The sequence below is a fragment of the Pteropus medius genome, unplaced genomic scaffold (genome assembly GCF_902729225.1).
Source record: "Pteropus medius unplaced genomic scaffold, Ma_sr-lr_union100, whole genome shotgun sequence".
NCBI classification, from domain to species: domain Eukaryota; kingdom Metazoa; phylum Chordata; class Mammalia; order Chiroptera; family Pteropodidae; genus Pteropus; species Pteropus medius.
The window spans coordinates 6,907,476-6,916,329 of record NW_024354550.1 but is presented as its reverse complement, the minus strand read 5'-3'; the positions used below and the strand labels follow the sequence as shown (position 1 = coordinate 6,916,329).

General features: G+C 30.4%; 1 pseudogene; it reads left to right on the top strand.

The window, feature by feature from the left end:
- Positions 1-8,134: 8,134 nt before the first annotated feature.
- Positions 8,135-8,253, top strand: LOC120596654 (uncharacterized; annotated as a pseudogene).
- Positions 8,254-8,854: the final 601 nt, after the last annotated feature.

Genomic DNA, 8,854 nt, shown 5'->3' with positions numbered 1-8,854 from the left:
ATTACTCTGTCTTCCCTCTGGCTCTACACATAGCCATTACATTGCTGCTAACTGTATTCCCTATGCCATGCTCCCCATCCCCATGACCTGATACGAGTCTTTTCAAAGAAAGTTTTTAGCAATCAACAGTGGAGTGGCGAAAAATAGAAAGACTGACTTAAAGCATAAGATCTCCACCGTCATCCTCTCACTCCCCCATTAGCCTAGACCATTTTAGTCACCACCTACTGTTTTACAACCTTCATAGCAAGTTGGCTACAGAGTAAGGTAATAAAATGGCACAAGATTGTAAACGATTTTAAAACCTCTGACAACCAAGAAAATTACCTTGGCTGGATCTAGATCACTTTATTTTTAGAAACGACTTCTGCAATCTAGAATGGACTCACATCTGAAAATGGAGTGGCAAGATTAGATCAGAGTACTATCAAGAATGGACTCAAACTGGACCTGGGGCTATAAGTAGTAAATAATATATTTTTATTACATATTTTTTCTGTTTTTATATTTAGCCTTTTAGAACAATAGAGTCCTATAAAATGTTTATAATGATGGAAATGTTTTATTTTAGTTTCCAAGCACTTAGTATGTGGCTGTGCAACTGAGAAACTGACTTTTAATTTTATTTTATTTTCATAATTTTGTATTTCAGTAGCCACATACGGTTAGTAGCTGCCATATCAGATAGTGCTGTTTGATTATATAGAGTTTACATATTTCTCTACCAACACCAAGACCTAAATAAGGAAACAAAAAAGCAAAAGTTAAACAGAAAATGATAGGAAAAACTTCAAAATACATTAGAATTTTATTTTTTTCCTATATGATATGAGAGAGTAAAATTCTAAATATTTGTTCATTGTCAGTGTTTGGAAATAATTTTAAATATTGAAATGCTGAGCCAAATAAGTGCAAAGTTTATATACACTTCAATTAGTATAAAATGGATAGGGCATCTTTTCAAACAGAAGACTGTGAAACTGGTTGGCGATGACTTCATGCAGCTGCAACCATTCCTTGTCATTGAATATCAACCAAACCAGCCTTTTCAGTGTTTGGGCATCAGTTTGTTTTATATCAGATAACAATGTGTTTTAGATTTCTGTTAGTACCCAATATCATTAATAGAAAAATAATCCTCAGGCTAGAATGTGAAGTCCATGCTTAAATGCATCATCTATTTTCTCACACACCATGAAATATTTGGGATTCTTGAAGCAGCTATAGCAATCACCACCCACAGCGAAGAAAGTGGATACACGTGTCAATGTTTGGCAGCTAAGAAGGATATTTTCCATCTCTTGCAGGTTGGTTCTTACATCTTGGAGGCTTAAAACTTTGAGTATTCATAATTTCGACATTACCAAATAGATTTTGATCAGACTTTCCTTTCCATGCTGTGCTCTTTCAGTCTTTACACAATAAAATATCTTCTAAAACATTTTAACCAAAATTATTGATAGAAATTACACGTATGTGAGCTCTCAGTAGATTTCATTCTGATTGACATGCAACTTAAATCATTCATCATCTTAAAGAATATCTGTGGAAAGAAACAGATGTGTGCGAGAAGCTTCCAAGAAAAGAAACAAAGGAAGAGTTATTTATATACACGTGCATATAATAGCTTATTGACGAATGCATTGATTTATAGTGGCATTAACTTTCACAAATCCATCCTAACCTTTAGGAAGAAAGACTAAAATTTTATGTAGTCATTACTAATATTGTTACTCAATTTTAACCTGATATTTTTTTGATGCTTTCTCTTTTGTCATGGATTAATGTTGCTGCAAATTTTGTTTTTTCATAAAAGTACATTTCACAATATTAATATTCGGTACTATTGTATCATGAAACTTTTTTGTCATGGATTACTGTTGCTGCAAATTTTGTTTTTTCATAAAAGTACATTTCACAATATTAATATTCGGTACCATTGTATCATGAAACTTTTATAAATGCATTAAAATTATACAAAATAAATGACCTCGAATTATTTTAAATAATATGACAAAATGAAATATATATATATTACATGATTATTCTGAAAGGTAACACTTGTTCTATATAGTATATTGTATTATATATTTATTAATATCACAAAATAACAGCCAACTGAAAGTTTTTTCCCTACCCAGTGTAAATTTTCCCCTACTTATCATTTATAATAACTTATTATTTTCCTTTATACAACTTAAACCATTTATAAATAATTGTTTTATGTGATTTTATATATTTAATATTACTCTTCCCTCTAGGTATGAAACTCCATTAGGGCAGGCATTTGCCTACTTTATTCACATTGTGTAATTGTGCTTCATTCAGTATCCGCATATGGTAGATTCTTAAAAAGAATTTGTTAAATACATAAATGAGGATAGAATTTATAAGTAAAAAAGGACTACAATTTGTTAAGTTCTGACCTAGATACCTCAATAAAAATCTACTTTTCCAGCTTGAGAGTTAAACCCTAATTATCTTTCCACCAAAAAATAGATAGCTCTATTCTGATGAAAAGATAATAGAAACTTTTATATATTATATTTGCTTTGTATGACTTTGAACATAATATATATCTTTTAATTTGATAATCTCAGCAACTCTATAAAATAATTTTGGCCTGATATGATTTTGGATTTTATTTCCAATAAGAAATAACTCTCACAAGCCTCATGGTTAAAAAGTAGAAGCACCTGCATTTAATTCCTATATTTTGATTATAAGATACTTTCTTCCATACTCTGCTGCCAATATAACCCAGAAACTTGCCTTTTCAAATGAAGTAAATCAACCTAATATAAAAATAAAAGCTCCTAGAAGAGACAAAAAGTAAATCCTGATCTTGTTATCTTACAGCATAACTGAGGTTACTAGTAACAGCTAGATAGCTCTAAAAATTTAGTTTTGATACAATAACAAATGTTAGTCCCTAGATGTTCCAGCTCTACCTATCGGCAAGTAGTATTGTTATGTAATACCTTCAGTCTGAAACCTCAAAATGTTCTTAGAAAATTTTAATCTGACCTATTAAAATATTATGAGTTCCATCAACAAAAACAGGGAGATCTATAACTATGCTTTCTAATTTAAGTCTAATATTCTATTCCTAGGTTGAGGGACATAATTTTTAGGGACAATTGATTAAACGCCCCTCTAGTAAGAACTTAAATGCCAGATGTCATAGTAGCTATGAGTTAGAATATCTACTATTAAAATCTATTAAAAGGCACTGTTCTTATCTTTTAGGAACCTCAAAGTGTGGTGAGGGGAAAGGTAATGAAAAATTAACATACAGATGGTTGAATGGATGAATGAGCGGAGAGAGAGAGAAAGAGACATATAAGACAGAGAGATTAATTATGATGAAGAAAAATAATATACGATAATGAAGAGATAGATTTAAACTTGGAAAAAGCATTCATCAATCTTTTTGTTGAGAACACTTAAGTTAAGAAAAGCAAGCCATTTGACAGATTAAAGGAGCAGAGAATACTGTTTCACTAGCAATGTACTGTATACTTAAAACTAATTTAAATAATTTTTTTTAAAAAAACTGTATGTGTAAAGGAACTGTGGCATCTTAAACTATCTTTATTAGTGTAAGATGGCCAGAACCTAGTGGGTTGAGAAAGCAAAGTGACAAGGTCCTACGTATTCACATAAGATCATGATACAGAGCTTGGAGTAACATATTCTCATGTTTGTCATTGTTGAATTTAAAATCATTATTGTTAGTACGGCATGAGTGGAACCTTAAGGACAAATTATTTATAGTTGTTGTCTGGCTATGGTGTGAGAATGGGAGAAGTGCTTGGGATTGAGATAGATTTTGGAGGTAGAAATGCAATAACTTGATGAAGGATAGGATATAAGGAGTGAGAGAAGCGGAGTAATTAAAGCTGACCAACAGGTTTTTGGCTTTAGCAGTTGACCGGATGGTGATACAATTAGATATTGCTTGCTGTTAGCTATTGGAGAAGGTTAGTATATTATTTGTAATGTTTTAGATGGGAGAGAGGAAATGAAAGGAAGAAGTAACAAGATAAGCAAGGAGGTTGATTGAAAATAGGACAACTGATAATGGAGGAGACGGAGTAAAATACCAAGAAAAGCAAATTCCTTATGAAAGCAAAAGGAATGGAATCTAGTGCAAGTCTGAGGGAATTGGTTTTTATTATCAGGAGATCTTTGCTTTGTTTTTAACAAAGAGAAAATGAAGAAAATGGAGCACATAGGTTTTGTGCATTGGTTGCAAGAAAATAAAAGAAAATAAAGGTGTCCTTTAATTGATGGCTTCTATTTTCTTAAGAAAGTTGAAAACAGTGTTCAAAACTGCAGATTGAAAGTAGCTATATAAAAATCGAAGAAAGAGAAAATATAAAATAGATGGTATTAAAATGTGTAAAAGCACTCATTTTGGAAAAATGAAAAAAAGATTGTTTAACAATATTGAATGCCTATTTAAAATATTAGATTTTATTTAAAACTAGTCACTAAAGCTATATAATCTTATCTTTTCTATCACCAGTGAACATTTCTGGTTCGTGTTTGGACATCAAAGGTGATTAATTTTATTCATTAAGAATTTTCACATCTCAAACTTCTCAGAAAGGCTCAAGGGCTTTTTGAAATAAAATGAATGAAATTTGCAAGAATACACCAGGGAATTCCCAATTTAGCAAATAACGTTATATCTCATTATATTATAGTCTGTCAATGCTGCTTCATTTTATCATTTATAAGTAAAATATACGTAGTATGCTATTTCTTTTTATAGTAAAGAAGAAAAATGTGTTTATGCAGGATACTTCCTGGAAAATTATTTTTCCACTAAGGATACCTTAGTTATAATGCAATAACAAATAACCTCAAAAATCTTAAAACAGCAAGACAAAAAAAACAAAGATTTATATTTTTCTTGTATATCACAGCAAATGTAGGTCAGAAAAGTGACTTTGTACATTCTAAAACTCAAAGGACACAAATTGATTTAAGATTCTAGCAGCAATATTGGAAATATTAAAATTATCTACCAAAACACTTTTCCACTCAGTTTTTTTTTCCCCCTCAAATTTTACTTAAAGTTGGCTTGGAGAAGGTCAATGAAAATGTGGAGCTAAAGTAAAAAGTTCCCAACTTCCTTTTCATTTTCTAAAGCAAAAGGACTTGAGTGATTTAAGAGATATCCTGTAGAGGAAATACTTCAAAGTTCATAGTGCTTGATAAAGGTTACATGGGTTACCCGGGGAATTCTATCCATCGGGGAATTTATATTTTTTTCTGTTTTGTTTTATATTGTTTTAGTTGTTTCTTTCTCTCCCAGATCAGAGATGATCAGACCTTTAAATCAAGAAAACATTTTGTTTAGAGCTGCACTGACTCACATAATCAGAGACGATCTTTAATCAACTTTGCCTCACGTGACTACCTCAGATAAATCATAAACTTCACATTTGTCCATAAAGCTCTTTTCTAATCTTGAGTAAACCAGAGCACTGATCTCATTAGGTCAATTAAAAAAATATGGAACAACTCTAGAAAACAGTAGTTGATTTCTATTTTCAAACTAGGTAAAGAGCATTTCTTCTTCATTCAATTATACAGTGATGAAATTATGTAGTGTCTCTATTGACTTACATTGAATTCTTCTTCAGATCGGATACAATATCCCTGGTGTCTTATCCAAAAGATGTTTATAAATATTTTTTTTGCAAGTAAATTTAAAATTTTTAATACCAGGGCAGCCTGACCAATCATACAAGCAAATTAGGTCACACAGCCAGAAAATACATTGAGTGGAGGGTGGGAATAATAAAAATACTTGCAAAAGAGTAATACCAGCTCCCAAGAAAATAGTCATAAAAATGCATGAGGGAAGAAAAACATTTTTTTTCTTAGTTTACTCAAAACATGTTTAAAAATCATACTGAATATCTACAACCTATTTTTATAATATCTGATACTATTCAGTTTTTACTCCACTAAATGTTTCACCCTGATAATAAATGCAAAATGGAATGAATGTGCTCCAACTGTTCTACATGATATGAAAATAGAATCCACGGAAAGAGAGTCACATTTGTATTTCCTTTAGTTTGAAATGTAGCAAAATTAGCAAGGTAACATATACAAGACATATTACGTTCCTTGAAAGTCAGCTAACCCTTGAAATCAACTGTAAAGCAAACAAATTGGTTCAACATTTATCAGGGGCTTTTCTATAGAGAAAAAAACTCTCCTTTTTTAATATCACTTGCATGTGATGGTTAAAAATAATAAAAAACAGTCATTTCTAAGGGTGGGTTTTACAATCATTATAAATATAGCTTGCTTTCTGTTGTTTTCTGTAAGAGAAAATTGATATTAAATATAGAATTGATCAGAGTTCATTATTAATTTAGTAAAATGTATATAAGATTATGAATATATTTTAGTTAAATTGTTATATTGAAGAATTGTGATTGTTCTTGAGATCAAATATCATAATTTGAGGTCTCACATAACCCAATATGCCATATTAAGTGAAATTGCGATTGTTAATACCAGAATTTGAAGTTCTAACTTTTTATTTATACTGTTCGCATTGGAGAAGAAAGCAGTATTGGCTTCAATCCTACTCAAGTAACAAACTTACCTCATTTAAATAAATATGGTCTCTGTTTCAAAAGTGTAAGACTTTCTGTAAAGCTCCTTGTAAAGACAAGAAGAAAAATATCACCATAATAACTAAATATTTTTACAAAAGGTTTAAGCCAAACTCAGTTAAAACTTATAAGAAGAGTCTATACAAATGATAGATTATGTATTTCTATAAATAATATATGAATACTAATATTGCATCACTCAAAGTTATTATAAAATTTATTTTCCATAAATTTTGGGGGTCCCAGACAATATATATACATGCATACATACATACATCAATGACATATAGTGCATGTATTTATATTTAATATATAGTAAAAATAACAAATACTAGATTCTTACATATCTTAAAGAATGATTCTGAGCTTCACCACAAAATAACAACTGCAGTTTTTCCAAATATATTTGAAATGGCATATTTATAATAAAGAATCTGGAGTGATTATATATATAATTCTCAAAGATTATTTGGTTATAGAATAGTTTTAAATTAGATTTCAATTAAATCAGCTGACTTTTTCAATAAAATTGCAAGGACCTAGAAATACATTAGAGATAGAGATAAAGATAGAGATAGAGATAGAGATAGAGAGATGGAAATATCAAAGTGTAAGTATAAGTAAAACACATTACTGTATGTTGTTTTCTGTTCATTCATCCCTTTAAAGCTTGATAAACTGGTGAAGGGAAGATATAGTTAGATTTGTATCTGACCTTTAGAGGCTTAAAAAAAAACCTGCTGATGAAATAAGATTTACAAAATGAATTTTGCAAGTGAAAACATCCTCTTAAATACTTTTCTCTTATTTGATTATTGTTATTAGACACTCAGGTAGAGCAGATTATCATGCTTTATTAACAGAAGTAAAGTTCAGTATACAGAGTGACTGGGAAATTTTAAAACAAATTGTCCTTTGAATATCAAAGTTCAAAGTCGAGAGCCAAAGCTCACAAATTTTTAGCTATTTATTTTGTTTCACCATCATTCAAGAAAAGCATCTCTATATGACATCAGATATTTAAAATGGCACATACAAGCATGTATGTTATAGCAAATTTACCCATAGATTTTATCATTTTTGGTAATGGATATTTAGGTGACAGTGTAATATTGTCAACAGACTCTACCAACAGTGAGTTGCCCAGTGTTATAGTGTTGTTCTTAACACACACAGTCTTTGAAGAAAGGTTTGAGTTTGGGGTCGTTGACAATTAGAAATGACAAACTTTTTGGTCATCTCTGTTTGGTGTCTGCCAGTGGAAATGGAATATTTAAGAGATTAAACAGTAGCCTAACGAGTTAAATAATTGAATTTCAAAGTGTCCTTCAGGCCAAGATAGTGATGAATTTCAGAAAGAATTCACTCTGAAGCTTTGTTTTTCTCTCAGTGTTGCTGTGACACAATATATAAAATATTAATATTGCAATGAACAACAATAAACAAAAATGTTAGTTGTGATCTTCAGTATTCAAAAATAAACTGCAGTCTACGGCCATACCACCCTGAACAAGCCTAATCCCGTCTGATCTCAGAAGCTCAGCAAGGTTGGGCCTGGTTAGTACTTGGATGGGAGACCATCTAGGAAGACCAGGTTCTGTAGGCGTAAAAAATAAAAAATAAGGGATTGTAAGCTGACAAGGTTCTTGCAATCTGTAAGATCAACCAAGGGTTACCTCACCTATGAAATAAAAATAAAATAAAATAATAATTAATTAATTAATTAATTAATTTAAAAAAAGAAAACAGAAATATGTCCAGTATGCCTAAAGCAGGTTAAGATGAGATGAAGGAGAAAAAAGAATAAGAAATACATTATGTTTTCAACTTTTTAAATAGAGAAACTACAAAGTAGACCAATAATGTCACTATCATATTTCTATACTTTGTCCTAATTTTAAAATGTAAATGTATATTTCTTGTGTGTTTTTGAATTAAACCATATTTCACATGTATACACTATAATATTGCTGAGAAGAAAATATTGAATTGATGCATACAAGTAAAATATTAAGTGATCAAAACAATAATAAAGATAAAATACAAAAGGAAGTCAAATTGTAGGTATAAGTATAGCAAGGGTATGAAATTAAACATGCAGTGTGAGGGGAATACCAAATTCCAAAATGTTTCTATTTAATTTAGCATCTGGTTGAAGTTGTTATAGCTAAATGTTTAAAGATGGCTGGCACATTTCAAGGGAGAAA